Source organism: Ambystoma mexicanum, chromosome 12 (genome assembly GCF_040938575.1).
Source record: "Ambystoma mexicanum isolate Mex_15411 chromosome 12, UKY_AmexF1_1, whole genome shotgun sequence".
Classification (NCBI taxonomy): domain Eukaryota; kingdom Metazoa; phylum Chordata; class Amphibia; order Caudata; family Ambystomatidae; genus Ambystoma; species Ambystoma mexicanum.
The window spans coordinates 548836231-548853233 of NC_090936.1; positions in this window are offsets into that span (position 1 = coordinate 548836231).

The window sequence follows — 17003 nt, forward strand, 5'->3', positions numbered from 1 at the left end:
CCTCCCTTTGTCCTAGCTGCTTTCTTGTTTGTTGGCCCTCCAACACCCACCCAACGACCATGCTCCTATTGGTAGGCAGACCCTTTAAATCAGCCACACAAGGAACCCCCTGCTGTGTAAGCCCCCTCTGCCAAGGACCAGATGCTAAGGACAGCCCCAGTGGTGTCTGCCGGTGTCTGCCGTGGTAGCACATAGCCGGCAGCCATCGACCTGCTGTGATTGATCAGGTAAGTCGAATATGGATGTGTTGTATTGTGCTGTGCTCAAAAACTTATCCTTTTTTCCACCTTCTGGGAAAGCCAAATCTGTTTGTGTTGTATTGTGCTGTGCTCAAAAATGTAGCGCTTAGACTGCAGCAGTCACCCGGCTGTGACTAATCAGATAAGTCAAATGTGGGTGTGTTGTATTGTGCTGTGCTAAAGAATTTAGCTTTTTTTCCACCTTCTGGGAAAGTTGAATCTGGGTGTATTGTATTGTGCTATGTTCAAAAACGTAACTTTTTTTCCCTTCTGAGGAAGTCAAATCTTGGTGTTTTCACATTCCAGTAACTGTGGCATTGTTGCTGGTTTTCTCTAGGCTGCCACCTAGATCCCGCCCTAGAAGGCATGCTGTTCACTGTCCTCCATCTGCGCTTTCTGAGTTGTGTGCCACAGGGCTGTGAAGCTCTCTATTTTCTCTCACCCCATTCTTGGCCTACTTCCTTTGCACGCCCTATGGTGCTTGCTGTCTCTCCCATCCACTCTAACTGCTCTCTATCCATTACCCTCTCCCTCTCACTAAGTCTGGTAGGAAGAAGTTCAAGGAGGACATGCTGGTCTCCTACCCAGGCCTCCCTATCGCTGATACCTACACCAGTGCTTCCTCCAGACAGACTCTCACTGACATTGTGTTTGTCATACCCTCTCCAGACCTATGGACCCTTCATATGGTCTCTGGTCCCTCTCCTTCCACCTCCACTCCGACTAGGTGGGAGGTCCTCTTGGCCCCCTTCCACTTCTCCAAGACCATCCTTAATGTCTATCTGAACGGCACTGTTTTGGTTCAGGGTCCTAAACCCAATCTCCGACTTTTTGATAGACGTTTCCAATGTCTTATCAACTTCCTCCCTTCTCCTGCTACTCCTTCCACCACCTCTCGCACCCTCCTCTTCCTCCTGTGACCACCCTTGGGCCCCTCTACCGCCTCCGCAGGGTGTACCTCATTCCTGTACCCCTCCACAGAAGACTTTCAAATGTGGCAACCTCCTCCATGTCGCTACTCTCAACTTTCGTTCTGCTGTCAAACAATCCTCTGACATCTGCCACCTCCTCGAAGAACTCAACCTAGATGTCCTTGCTCTTACCGAGACATGGTTTATGGCCATTTCTGTCACGAGCTCTGACACTCTCTTCCCTGTGGGCTGCAAGATCTTCTCTGAACCCAGAACCAACCATCCTGGAGGTCATGATCTTTCCAGAGTTGGTACCGGCCTCTGTCATACCTATGCAGGCCTACTCCTCCTTTGAATGCCTGGTCTGCAGGCTCTCTATCTCTACTGGCCTCTCTCGAACTGTGCCCACCATCTACAGGGCACCTGGCCAGGTCACCCTCTTCCTCTATGAATGGTCCAACCTCCCCTCTTCCCTCCTTGCCTCTACTTCTCAACTTCTCGTCCTCAGAGATCTCAACTTCCACCTGAATGCTTCTAATCCCTCATCTGGGCATTTCCATAAACCTCTGCAACACTCTCTCTCTTTCCATTCTGCCCTCTGGCCCGACACACTCTGACAGACATTTTTTCGATGTTCTCATCACCTCAGACATCCCCCTCTCTAACCCTCTCACCACTCCTCTCTCTTGGACTGACCACGTGTTGCTCTCCTCGCATCTGACACTCTCTATCCCTCAGGCAAAGTCCCTCCCTCCAGCACTGCCACTTAACTTCTCTATCATTCGGACAACAAAGCGTGTATCAGTGGATGCCTTTGCTTCTACCTTCTTTGCTCCTCCTACTCATGCAGCTGACTCACACCCTGAACCAACCCTTTCTAATCTGCATCTTTCTATTTCCAACACCCTGGACATCTTTGCCCCTGTCATGAGCATCCAGCTGAAGTCTACCTCCAAGTGAAAATCTTGGTATGATTCCGACCTCACCGTCCTGAAACGCAAGTGCAGGGTGGCTGAGAGGAAGTGGAGGGCTTCGGGCACATCCTCTGTCAAACTTGCCTGTCCCCATGCGCCAAAGGCAATATTGACTCTCTGTCCTGTCCAAGAAGAGAGCACACATTCAAGCCCATGTCTCTCACAACACAGCCAAATTCTTTCAAATCTGCAAGGAACTGGCCAATCATATTGCAGTCTCTACCTCTCCTGTTCCCTCCCAGGCCCTCTGTACAGCTCTGGCCTCTCACTTCTCCGCTACAACTCAGGACATCCTGTCCTCTATCTCCTCTTCCTCTCTCGGACCCCCTTTGGCCATTTCTCCCTCTCCTCCTCCTTTCTCCTCTTACTCTCTGACAACACCAGATGAGGTTTCTAGACCAGTCAGCTCTATGAAAGTGTAATCGAAACAGGTGCTCTCCTGCTCCTCCAGAACCATCAAGGACCATATTGGCACCCTTGCTCCAGCCATTGCTGATATCTGAAGTCACTCTTTTACCACTAGAACGTTCTCCTCATCCCTTAAGCACTCCCTTGTGCACCCCCTCCTCAAGAAGCCACCTGCCAATCCTACTTGCCTGTCAAACTATCGCCAAATCTACATCCCCCCTTTACTGGGCAAACTCTTGGAAAATCTGGCCATCTCCCAGCTTACTCTTCACACTGAATCTGTTGGTTGGCTCCATGACCATCAGTCTGGCTTTAGAACTGCCAAAGGCACAGAAATTGCTCTCCTGAACACCCGTGAAGATCTGCTCTTTAATCTTGATTGCAGCATTCCTTCTGTCCTCATCCTCCTTGATCTTTCCTCTGCTTTCAAAAGGTCAACCACGCCATCCTGATCAATTGACTCTGTGAGAACCTGGGCATCAAGGATCAGGCCCTGGCTGGAGTGGCTGACCTCCTTCTTCTCTTGGACCGCTCCTCCCAGGTCCAACTTGGTCCCTTTCTCTCTGCCACTTCTCTTTCTACCTGTGGCATTCCCAAGGGCTCTATGCTAGAGACCCAAGCTACTCCTCACTGATGAGCCCCAACAAGGGCGAAACATGTTTGGGGATGCTTGTGGTCTCGTGCATAAGGGATGTGGCCTAGCAGTTTGGGCTGGACTGCCCCTTTTGGGGTGGGGCCAAGCCTGATTTGCATATGGTCTTTCCCCTTCTGTAATGGCTTGGCAGGCGAAGAACAGTGGCCTGGAGGGTTGCCCAGAACAATGCCAGTGGTTAAGATTGATTCTAAACCTTCCAGCCATCACCTCTTTGTTTTTGCTTTGTCACCTCGAGTGGGACGGGTATGCCCAGACGTGGGTCCCATGCCTGCTGGGCCTAGAGACCCAAGCTACTCCTCACTGATGAGCCCCAACAAGGGCAAAACATGTTTGAGGATGCTTCTGGTCTCGTGCATAAGGGATGTGGCCTAGCAGTTCGGGCTGGACTGCCCCTTTTGGGGTGGGGCCAAGTCTGATTTGCATATGGTCTTTCCCCTTCTGTAATGGCTTGGCAGGCGAAGAACGGTGGTCTGGAGGGTTGCCCAGAGCAATGCCAGTGGTTAAGATTCATTCTAAACCTTCCAGCCTTCACCTCTTTGTTTTTGCTTTGTCACCTCGAGTGGGACGGGTATGCCCAGACGTGGGTCCCGTGCCTGCTGGGCCTAGAGACCCAAGCTACTCCTCACTGATGAGCCCCAACAAGGGCGAAACATGTTTGGGGATGCTTGTGGTCTTGTGCATAAGGGATGTGGCCTAGCAGTTTGGGCTGGACTGCCCCTTTTGGGGTGGGGCCAAGCCTGATTTGCATATGGTCTTTCCCCTTCTGTAATGGCTTGGCAGGCGAAGAACAGTGGCCTGGAGGGTTGCCCAGAACAATGCCAGTGGTTAAGATTCATTCTAAACCTTCCAGCCATCACCTCTTTGTTTTTGCTTTGTCACCTCGAGTGGGACGGGTATGCCCAGACGTGGGTCCCATGCCTGCTGGGCCTAGAGACCCAAGCTACTCCTCACTGATGAGCCCCAACAAGGGCGAAACATGTTTGGGGATGCTTCTGGTCTCGTGCATAAGGGATGTGGCCTAGCAGTTCGGGCTGGACTGCCCCTTTTGGGGTGGGGCCAGGCCTGATTTGCATATGGTCTTTCCCCTTCTGTAATGGCTTGGCAGGCGAAGAACGGTGGTCTGGAGGGTTGCCCAGAGCAATGCCAGTGGTTAAGATTCATTCTAAACCTTCCAGCCATCACCTCTTTGTTTTTGCTTTGTCACCTCGAGTGAGACGGGTATGCCCAGACGTGGGTCTCGTGCCTGCTGGGCCTAGAGACCCAAGCTACTCCTCACTGATGAGCCCCAACAAGGGCGAAACATGTTTGGGGATGCATCTGGTCTCGTGCATAAGGGATGTGGCCTAGCAGTTCGGGCTGTACTGCCCCTTTTGGGGTGGGGCCAAGCCTGATTTACATATGGTCTTTCCCCTTCTGTAATGGCTTGGCAGGCGAAGAACGGTGGTCTGGAGGGTTGCCCAGAGCAATGCCAGTGGTTAAGATTCATTCTAAACCTCCCAGCCATCACCTCTTTGTTTTTGCTTTATCACCTCGAGTGGGACGGGTATGCCCAGACATGGGTCCCGTGCCTGCTGGGCCTAGAGACCCAAGCTACTCCTCATTGATGAGCCTCAACAAGGGCGAAACATGTTTGGGGATGCTTGTGGTCTTGTGCATAAGGGATGTGGCCTAGCAGTTTGGGCTGGACTGCCCCTTTTGGGGTGTGGCCAAGCCTGATTTGCATATGGTCTTTCCCCTTCTGTAATGGCTTGGCAGGTGAAGAACGGTGGTCTGGAGGGTTGCCCAGAGCAATGCCAGTGGTTAAGATTCATTCTAAGCAATCCAGCCAACACCTCTTTGTTTTTGCTTTGTCACCTCGAGTGGGACGGGTATGCCTAGACGTGGGTCCCGAGCCTGCTGGGCCTGGAGACCCAAGCTAATCCTCACTGATGAGCCCCAACAACGGTGAAACATGTTTGGGGATGCTTGTGGTCTTGTGCATAAGGGATGTGGCCTAGCAGTTCGGGCTGGACTGCCCCTTTTGGGGTGGGGCCAAGCCTGATTTGCATATGGTCTTTCCCCTTCTGTAATGGCTTGGCAGGCGAAGAACGGTGGTCTGGAGGGTTGCCCAGAGCAATGCCAGTGGTTAAGATTCATTCTAAAACTTCCAGCCATCACCTCTTTGTTTTTGCTCTATTCCCTCACCTTCATTTTTCAACCTCTACTTGTCCTCTTTGGCCCATCTGGTCTCTACCTTCTCCTTTAACTTTCAGTGTTATGCGGATGACTCTCAGCTTTCCTTCAGGCTCCCCAAAGCCTCCTCTCCTCTTTCACTCATTCCTGACTGTCTAGCTACGATTCAGGATTGGTGCACCCCAACTATCTCTGCCTTAATGCCAGTAAGACGGGGATCCTTCTCATTGGGACCCTGCCCCTGCTTTCCCTCTATCACTTCTCTTTCTACCTGTGGCATTCCCAAGGGCTCTATCCCCTCACCTTCATTTTTCAACCTCTACTTGTCCTCTTTGGACCACCTGGTCTCTACCTTCTCCTTTAACTTTCAGTGTTACGCGAATGACACTCAGCTTTCCTTCAGGCTCCCCAAAGCCTCCTCTCCTCTTTCGCTCATTCCTGACTTTCTAGCTACGATTCAGGATTGGTGCACCCCAACTATCTCTGCCTTAATGCCAGTAAGACAGGGATCCTTCTCATTGGGACCCTGCCCCTGCTTTCCCTCTATCACTCTGGATGCCCGCCTTGGGCCCTCTTTCTTCACCTGTCTGCGAGGCAAAAAACCTTGGTGTTAACTTCGACTCCACTCTCGTTCTCTCCCCACATCTCGGATGTTGCCAGGAAGTCTCACTTCCAGCTGCACCTTCTCAAAAGGACCCACTTTCTCCCAGAAGCTCACTGTCTCCAGAGCCCTGGTTCTCTATAGGCTGGACTACTGCAACAGCCTCTTTCTCAATATGTCTTCCTCTACTCTCTGCCCTCTGCAACTAATCCAGAACAGGACTGCAAGACTTATCCTTGGCCTGAAGCCCGGGGACGTATCTCACCAGCCTTGAAAGCTCTCCGATGGCTCCCAGTTCAAGACCCTTTCCATTGTCCACAAGGGTTTCTGGGGCCTGGGTCTGCACTACGTCCAGTGTGCTCTTCCAAAATACCTTCCTACTCGAGCCCTTCACTCACCTACCTCCAATTCTCTAAGGGTTAGACACTGCTCCAGGTATGGTCTTGGGGGTAGATATCCCTCCTCTGCAGGTGCCTCCCTCTGAAATCGCCTCCCTGCCCCTTTCAAACATGAGCCGGACCATCTGAATTTCCTGAAGCAGCTCAAAATGTTCCTCTTCTCCTCTGCTTTCTCTCTCTCCCTCCATGATGATTTTCCTTACCTATCTGTGTGCTGCACCGACTGGTTGCTTGGCTACCCTCAGAGTCTCACTGGGTACCATGCTCTTTCTTGATCAGTCCCCCTACACTGCCTCTGGGCCTACCATACACTTAGGGGCTGTAACTGTAACCCTACATTCCCTTGTTCTCCTTGCACTACCCAGAGTTGCACTGCCCTGGCTGCACTTACTCAGATCATTGCTGCCCTGTTTCCGCTCCCCTCTCCCTGCAATAACCCCTCCCTTTCCCTTTGCACTTCTCGTTCTCACATGTGCACAATCTGAATGACACAAGGCCTAGTAAGATCATTTGTCGTGTCCTCCCTCTGTCTTCCCTCCCTTGTCTTGTCACACCAAGAAACACTTGTGTACAGGCGCGTTATAAATGACTAATCATATCACATCATATCATATCAAAGCATTCCATGTTAAGTACAAAATTGCTCCTATGCTCACCTATTCCTGTGAAACATCCCTCCCATAGAATTGCAGCTGCACTGAATTATTGTCGAAGCGGCCACATGCTTTCAGGTGCCACTGTAACCCATATACTCCCTCCAGGACAATAAGGCCTTATTTTCCAGTCTCCTACACCAGACTCACCAAACAAGTGGCACTCAAGTCTACTTCCCTAGGGTCTGCAACCTTCCAATTTCCTGTCTTCCCCATGCATCAGGAAGGGACGCCACACAGATTTTTGATGATCCCAGGTCACCCCCCTACTGCCATGGAAGCCTCAGAGGCAGGCATTTCTCATGTACAAGAGTGCAGAATGACCCATGAATGTTTTGAGTTTCCGGAAGTGCTCCATGCTTCTCTACAGTCTTGGGTCAGAGGGGCTGTGAATCTTTGGGATCATAACTCCAGAATTCGATGAGGATCTGCATGAGGATCTGCATTTATTTGATGAGGCAATGACACATCTGTAGATGTATTTAACCTGGAACATTAATCTGATACATGGAGGCATATGTTCAACAACACACAAAGGCGACCTAACTGTGCATTTTGTTGCTGCTCTCTGTGTTACAACCATTACCATGACCTGCATATTTGGACTAGTCCAAAATGACGTAATGAGGGACAAACTCATGTTATGCCACTAAGACAGACAGATATGAGAGTAGCTCTGGATATCCTAACCTAGATCAGGCAATTACTTTGGCCAATCAAAGGAATAGAAAATGTTGTGGGTTGAGGAAGTGGAAAAAGGATTGTTCCTGCTTAACATGTTCCAAGGTACACAAAGTATCTGAAATTGATATGTCCTGAATGCCGTAAGCACAGAGAATTGTTCAGGGTGTGCAAGGCACAGCACTAGACTCAGAAGCTAGACCAAAGCAGAAAATATGTTTCTTTGGTATAGGTAGAGGAATACAAATGTTTTTTTTAAAACAACTGACAGAGGCATGGTCATGGCAGTAAAAAAAGGCTAATTTCAAAGTGTGCTCTATGTGCACCATCAACAAGAGGAATTTGTATACATCTTCTTTAATTCATCTCCTTAGTGACCTCAAACTGCCAGACATAGATCTTGGATGCAACGTGGGTTATACAATTAGAGTCACAGTTTACACCGGGAGGAAGGCTGAATTCAAAATGATGGATGGCACTCTTAGGATAGCTAGTTCTACAGCTCCTTAAATGACAGTAGTGTCTGTGAGAACTCATCACCAGCTTATTGAAGATGTTGCCAATTGAGGAAAGTCTAGTAGGCCACAGGTATGCCTGTATATTATTCAACAGTTGAAGGAGAATGCATCTGTCACTCAAGTTTCCAGCTTGAACTAACAACCAGGGAACTCATTGAAAACCAAATTCCAAAATACACAGATGATTGAACTCATGGCCATATCAATGAAGTAGGTTCCAATAGTTTGCCTCTGTTAACTCTCGGTATTAAGGGCTTTTTGGTCTTGTAACACAACACCAGCAGAGGCACTGCTTTCAGGTGCCTGTGGCTACTTGCAGATGTCACATGACCTACAAGAACCATCTAGTGTTGATCTATGTGCTGATTAGGTGACCTCTGATGCCAAAACCACCATATTTTAATGGTCTTCTCATCCATAGAAGGGGCTACAACTGGGCTGACAGCAACATTGAGCTCAGCACAACACCACCAGAGGCACTCCTTTCAGCTGCTGCAGTCTACATTCAGAGGCCAGGTGACATATAAGAACCATCCACTGTCAATATATGGGCTGATCAATCCAAAACCGCCATCTTTGAATGGTCTTTCCATCCTCAGAAGGGGCATCAACTGGGTTGAGAGCAACATTGAGCTCAGCCCTGCTTCTGATCTTTCATCTGCTGTTCTCATCTCGCTTCTCCCATCACTGAACTCTCCTTGCAACCCCATCTACTTTACTTCTCAGTACTAGGGCAAACAGCTAAACTCAATCTGCCAGCCATTACTCTCAGACTCTTTGCCTCTTTGCATGTGAGCCTTTATACCACTGTCCCTCTTGCTCCACATGGTAATACCTCAAATTCACCTGTTAAATTGCCAGCTACACCAGACTACTATTGAACTAAAAATAATTCTCTCTTCATCCTCATCCTGCTATTCTCTCCTTATTCTCTCTCCAATCACATAAAATTCCTAACCTTTCCTATCACTATCATAAAACTCCCAACTGACCACTTTCACTACATCATCTCTATACCACCATCTTTTAACAAACAATACTAGCCTACAGACCACTCAGGTCCTATAACCTGCCCACCCCGCCTCTCCTACTCTGAAACTAAACTCTGCTACTCCTCCCTGCCGCATCAACTGAACATTGCAATCTGGAATGCTCAGCCTGTTTGCAAAAATACATCCTTCATCACTGACTTTCAATCTAGCTATCATCCCTTTGATGTCCTTGCTATCATTGATACTGCTACCCTGGCAGCCCTTCATGACTCTAAAATGTCCATCTCTAACTCTCCTTGTCTAGCTGACAAAGAGGTGGTATTGGGCACCTATTTTCTTCCCACCTTAACATCTCACACACTCCCAATGCCACATCCCCTCTTACCACCTTTGAATGTACACTCTCAATTATTCCTCTTCCTCACTCTACTCATGTAATTTCTATCTATGGCCCTGCCTGCCCCAATGGGCCATACTTCAAGGAACTTGGGCAGGTCCTTGATTCTATCTCCCCGTCACATCACCTCCTCCTCTTATGTTAATGTAACCTTCATTCTCCGAACACTATGTCTGACCTTCAACCTTTTCTCAATATACACACTATCCACTTTATTCATAACCTACCCACTCACACTTTGGGCAACTTTCTTGACCTCCTGTTCATCTCCACCTCTCTCTCAGCAACTAACACTGCTGTCAAAACATCTCTTTCGGACCACTCCATTGTATCCAACACCATTATTTGCACCTCCAACCTTTCCTCCCCACCTGCCACTCCCATTTCCAAGACAACATTTAAATCCTCTGCTATTCCTTCATTCCTTCCTCTGTGACCTTCAACGCTCACTATCCTCTTTCTCACAAGATTCATCATCCACTGACACTGCATAATCCACCCTACAGGCCCTACTTCACAACTCCTTACTTTGACTTTCACCCCTAAATCCCAATGTTCTTAACCTTGTGCCTCCCCATTCAAACGCAGTCTCCACACTGACATGCAATGACTCCTAGGCAGATGGAGGTGCTCCCACTCTTCTGAGGACCTCCAGCTTTACCTCTCTTCCATTGGCTCTCTCAAGTCTTCTCATGATAGTGCTAAAACACATTTCTACCTTTCTCTCATCAACATGCACTCCAACCATCCTCATAAACTCCAGAACACTGTAAACTCACTTCTTACTCTTCCTCAACCCAAAACTATTAACTCTACTGCTTCAGCTAGTGACATTTTTGAATACTTTGCTTCCAAAATCTCCAAAATCAGGGAATCTCTCCTCACCTCGTCTTGCTCCCTCCACCTACTTTCTTAATCGACTTACTCTACAATCTTTCACTACGTCTATCTCAGACTTCAGTCATACCAACACTGAGGATGTCCTTGCACTACTGATGAAGGCTAACCCCCCGCCCCCTGTGCCCCATCAGGTCCTCTTGCGCCTCTGTTTGTCAAACCTATTTCCCCTCAAGTGGCCTCTGACCTCGCTCATCTCCTAAACCTGTATTTCGACTCTGCCTGCCTTCACTCTACTTTCAAAATGGCCATGGTTATCCCTATACTGAAAAAGCAAAGTGATGATCCAAACCTGCCAACCCACCTTTGACCTGTGTCATTTCTTCCTCACTACTCTAATTTGTTGGAACGTATTGTATTCAACAACTTTGCTAAATTTCTTGACATGCACAACGTTTGTGACCCCCTCCAAGCTGGTTTAGGCTTCTGTCTCTACACTGAAACTGCACTCATGACGGCCTCCAACTTGTCTCTGCTAATCATTCCAACATATCCTCTATACTAATCCCCCTTGACTTACATGTTGCCTTTGATACCATCAATCAGTCTGATCTCCTAAATACACTTCCTCTGCTTGGGATTCATGATCAAGCACTTGACTGGATCGAGACCTACATGGCACCATGTCAATTATCTGTTTCCTGGAACAACACCACCTCTCAACTTGATCCACTTAATGTTGGTGTTTTGAAAAGGCTCTACTTGGGTCCCCACATGTTCACACTGTATACATCTGCTCACACCCTCTTATGTTGTTGTGACAAAAGTCTTCTCCCCTGGCTATCCAGTTCCCATCTGACACTCTTTGCCTTTCTCTTCAGCTAGAAAACTTGCTGACATCTACGACCCTTCACACACATTCCCTACCTTCATCTCTTAAAATGTGTTGCAACCTCCTAAATATCAAGAAAATCAGGCTCCCCCCTTCCGTTCAAAACCACCAAACATCTCCTAACCACTATTGTCTTCTCCAAACTGGCCTACTGTGACAGTATCCTCTTTGGTCTTTCAAACTATGCATTTTATTCCCATGGCAAGATTATCAGGTTTCCATCCTCTTCATTCTACGAAACTGCACTTCTCTCTGTCATGGACTCTATTCTTTCGGCTTGTCATGCTGAACGCTGTTCTAATCTCATTCTTTGCAATCTATCCGCTGTCTTTCATAAAGTTGCCAACTCTTTACTTTTAGCTTCTCTTTCATTTTGGGGTTTTCTGATTCAATCTTCCATTGGTTCTTATCTTATAGATCAATCTTTCTCAGTTCCCTGGGCGGCCAAATCCTCTGACACATTTCCCCTCCTGCATGGTGTCCCCCAAGTCACCTTCTCTTTTCTCTCTGTACTTCCTCTCTTGGCTTTGTCATTAATTTGTTAGGCTTGTCCTGTCAGTTCTATGCCGATGATGCGCACATCTTAGTCTCCTTCTCCACATCCAGTTACTCTCCGCATTCAACCATCTCTTTCTGTCTTTTAACTATCCAGTCTTAGATGCACTCAGATTAATACTTCCAGAACAGGGAAGCTGTTCTTTCCTGTATCCTCTCTTTCTTCTATCTCCTTTCCTACCACCATTTACATCCCACCCTCCACTGATCCTATAATTCGCGCTTCCCACCATCTTAGAGTTATCTTCGAATCCTCCCTTTAATTCCACAATCATGTTTCCTATGTGTCTTGCTGTTGTCGCTATCTTCTCTATAGAATGCATAAAGCATGTCCCTTTCTCTCTTTCACAGATTCTAAACTCTTAATTACCTCTGTGGATGTATAACAGGTTGATCATTGATCGTTTTTACTAATTGGTCTCCCTCACTATATAGTTGACCTTCTAAAATCTATTTACAATTCTGCTGTTTCAACCCTTTTCTGACTTTATAACCATACATCTATTCTCTCCTCATTTAAATCTATTTCCTGGCTTTCCTTTGAGTACTGCTTGCTTTAGCATTTCCTATGTATTGTATTCAAATGTATTCATGCCCCCTATCTTTCTTGTGTTTCTACTTTATATGTCCCAGCTCTTTCTCTTTACTCTGAATCTCTTCATCTCCATTCTGTCCCTAACGCACTTTGTGGCCCTAATCGCTTTTGTGCTTTATCTTTTCTGTTACCTAATCACTTGCACTCTTCACCTCTGTCCATTCGGTCCCAAATCACTCTCTCTTACTTTCATACTTCTTTGCAATTGTACCTTCTGCCATTGAACTGATTTACATAGTTGTTTTTAAATACTGTGTGTACCGTTTTCCCTTGTAAAGTGATTTGGCATAAAGTGATAAATAAATAAATATATAAATACATAAATACAAATGCAAAATACAAATACAAAAGGTTACACTGTTAAAGCTCAGTGTGCTGCTACCTATGCACTAGCTCCTCGTTCCTCGATGCTTACTCATCAATGCTATAGATGCAGGTGCTGCTTTTGGAGCCTCACTTATTTTTCATTCAATTCTGTATATTGTGTGTTGGAGCAACAAATATGAGTATGTTAGTACATCGAGCAGTCGGTGTAGGCCTTGATGCGGCACAACAACCTGTTCCTCCCTCCCACTTTTCCCCAGTCAAATTCTCTCTCCCTCTCTCTCTCTCTCTCTCTGATACTTTGCACACCCCATACAACAAGGGTCTCAGAATTAGCAGAAGAGGGAGGAGGGCAGTCTTACTCCTCTCATTATCCTAGGTTCAGTGCTGAGTGGAATCGGAGGCAATAATTTTTTTCTCAGAGTCATCCACAAAATCATTTCACCTTTTTTTGTAAGTTTCATGGTAGGCTGAGACCCATTCCAAAATGTACCTGTTCGCATGCTTTGCTCATTTATTCTCCTGGGAATCTTGCCCATCGGGACAACAGCCATTAGGCAATGAATAGTGTTTGCCAACCATTCATCAGGAGGTTGGTCAGGGACCATATTCAATTGTAGTTTATCCCAAAGGTCCACCTCATGCCTCCAAAAAATCTAAAATAATGAACTGCCTCTGTCCCCCACCGAAGGGGCCAGATTATTTTAATTTTACTTCTGTGTACAAATATTCTATGCTTGTACAACAGGACATGGAGCACACAGGGTTGTACGATCCATATTTTCAAAACATATTTTCACTACAGCAAAATTGAAGCAGACCCTTGTTTTGTATGTTTTATTGAAAACATAAAAAGAAATTAATTAAATGCATTTCTCTTTATGTTATGCAGCAAATATAGAACCAAAAACAGTTTCATTATTTTGCAAACATTTTTAGATAATAAAAACCAATTTCATACATGTCAACAATAAAATGAGTCCAGATAATCAAAACATTGCCCTTGTGTAGAAAATTGAACACATGAACTTAGCACCAATATTGATGGTAGAAAATACATAATGGAGCAAACAGGTTTGGCCCAAATTCATTTTTATCTACAAATGTTTTCACTCAGGCAAAAAACAAGCAGACTGTTCATTTACTATGTTTGCAGTGGAAATAGAAAAGAAATGTAGTAAACACTTTTCTTTTTATGTTATACAGCAAACGTAGTTCACAAAACAGTCTGATTTGCCCTCTTTCGATTTTTTTCTTCATATTACGTATTGTGGCAAAGCCTCTATTGAACACTATTTAAGCATTTTCACATTATTTTTTAGCACCTGTCGAAATATTAGATAATCTGGTGCTAAATGTATTTACTCAATTTTTCACACTTCTGTAAATATTAGATAATATGGCACATGGTGTTGAGGCAGCTCCATAACTGGTTTCAGAATGATGATAAAAAACCCAGAGATGAAAAATCGATGAAACTTTTTGTGAATTAATTGTCACAGACTATGTTTTAGGAATACCCTCATTATAAGGTTGGTGGTATCGTGCCAGTAATTCCGGCGGGATACCACCAAACGGACCAACAGTTACCAGAACCTAGACTGCCGGATTTACAGGGAGAGTACAGGTGGCAATAAGAATAGGTAAATCCCCATTCCATGGATCCCATGGGACTCCGTGGGGGTTTTGCCAGTATTACTGGCACTGGTAATACCGGTGTCAGTATTACCACCTGTTTTTTGCTGGTGGGGTGCCTGACTTACCTCCAGCTTCTGGTTGAGAGTAATTCAGGCCACCACACCATCAAAGGTATAGTTTGCTGGTTCCAAAACAGAATTACCAGCACATAATCCCCGACCAGCATACCTTTAATGGGACCATAGTATATTCAGTGCCTGTAATTGTGAGGTTGTTATCTTTTGGCTAGTTACCATACTTGTTGCTGGTTTAGCAACATCCTAGGACATTTGGGAGGAAGGAGGAGATTGTATTAAATGGTTGTAACTGAGTTCACTATCTAAGTACCAGCGAAGAGAGTACCCCAGAGACCACTTGGTATAATAAACATGTATGTGCCATGTCTTGCCAGATTGAGAAGAATACAACAGACTGGATTGAGGCAGCAGCAGGAAGGGAATTAAATTCAGTGGCTAAAACTGAGAGCACTGTCTTGGTATGGCCGTTCTATGCACGTGATGTTTCTGTAGGTGTATCTTAGAAAACCTTTTGCAAATTGAAAGACCTGTTTGGCCAGGGAACTGTCTTAGAAATCTTTATAGGGAAGAGAGAATGCATTCAGTGGCCATATCCGAGAGTGTCGTCTTTGTGTGGGCAGCCAACATACGTGTTGCTTGCATAGAAGAATCTTTGAACTCTTGGCAAGCAGGAGATTATTATATTCATTAGCTGTAATGTAACGTGTCAACTCATTACCAGTGGGTAGAGAACCCCAGTGGCCACCTTGCATGACACAATCCATGTGCCATGTCAGATTGGATGGCTGAATTATGTTGATGCAGTGGGAGGCAGGATATTACATTTAGTGCCTCGAGAACATTGTCTTTATGAGGCCAGTCCACTTAAGTGTTGCTTGTGTAGAATAGACATAGAAATCTTTTTGGAAATGCAAATCTTAAAATTCTTGGGGGAGGACAGCAGAGGAATATATTATGGCCATCTTGTGTGGCAAGATGTATGGAGCACCGAAACCTGCAAGGATGAGACATGCAACTCGATGGTGCTTTACATAAACCAAATGCAGTTGCTGGCTGCACTGTTCATGCCAGAATACTGCATGGCAAATTGAAGGCATTTATAGCACACTCAACAACACCTGCCATGCAAGGCATAGTAAGTAGTACATGCGAGGTATTGCCATCAGAGGATGTGGTGTGCATTCGGTCCACTGTCTCTAGGACAGGCAGGGGAGAGGTACAGGTTGCCTCTACTGATAAACTGGGGCAAACAACACGATGACCAAGAAGATACAGCACATAGTTTAGAGGAGCATTATGAACCAATACAAACACACAGTCTAGATGAGGACGACTAGCCAGCAGAAGCAGCATGCTGCGCAGAAAATCACATCAGGATAGGGGAAGTTCCTGGTCTCCATCAGTCGCATCCTGTCAGTTTGAGGATATTACTGGTAAACAAAATACATGTTATGCCCCATCTGTGTACAGGCAGCGGCAACACATAATTCAGGAAAAATGTGATGCTGAAGAGGAGATTGAAAATATCACACTTCCAGGGATCAGAGAGAAACATGAAGATATGTGTCCCGCTGGAGAGTAAAATGTCAGTTTGTTGTACCCATACCACCAATGCCAGCACCACAGAAATCAACCCACAAGCATCTTCAGATGCAGATATGCATAGCTGGCTAGGACATTACCAATGACAAAAAACAAAGTGTGGAATGTTTTCAAACAGGAAAAAGATCAGAAATTGTGCAAGAAAACTATTTGTTTGCATTTATTATTCTTGGTTGAAAGCATCAACCTTTAATACACATTACATGAACATCTGAAGAAAAAATTCAACAAATATTTCATTACTTTAAAATAGGGTTAAATACACAATTTCATAAACATTCATACCATTAAAACAACTCATATTAAACTCTTCTACTTTCAATATTCCGCTGTAATTTCTTGATCATCTAATCGCTTAGAATACATCACATTAAAACTTTTCTAACTTCAGTGCTCTAACAAAACCAGTAATACCAATCACTGTAGGTGTAGTGCGACAAGCAAGACAGTGTTGCCAGGTCAAGTCCTCACGGTTCCCTGAGATATATTTAAATAACCTTCCCAAATACAATGTTCGAAAATACGTTAATGCTTCACATTTCAAAACCCAATGTTTAATGGTTTCAAGTGAGTCTGTCAGTTTACAGAATCTAAAGATACTTTGGTCAGACGAGATCTTACCATATCTTAGCAGGACTTGTTTTGACTGCAACAAGTTCCATCTGAAATCTAAGAAGAGCATTTGAGTGGGCTTGTCAGGTTAAATACAATGGAAAGGTGCCAAAATACCCTTCTAGTTGCAATCGTTTCGATGAATAAAGGATGGATTTGAGTGTAATAAATCCATAGTTACAAGCCAATCAAGATGGTATAAGAGAATCTTCACTCTTCCCCGGCAGTCTATCAGGTCAACTGTAGACCAGCTTATATATTAGAAAATGTTA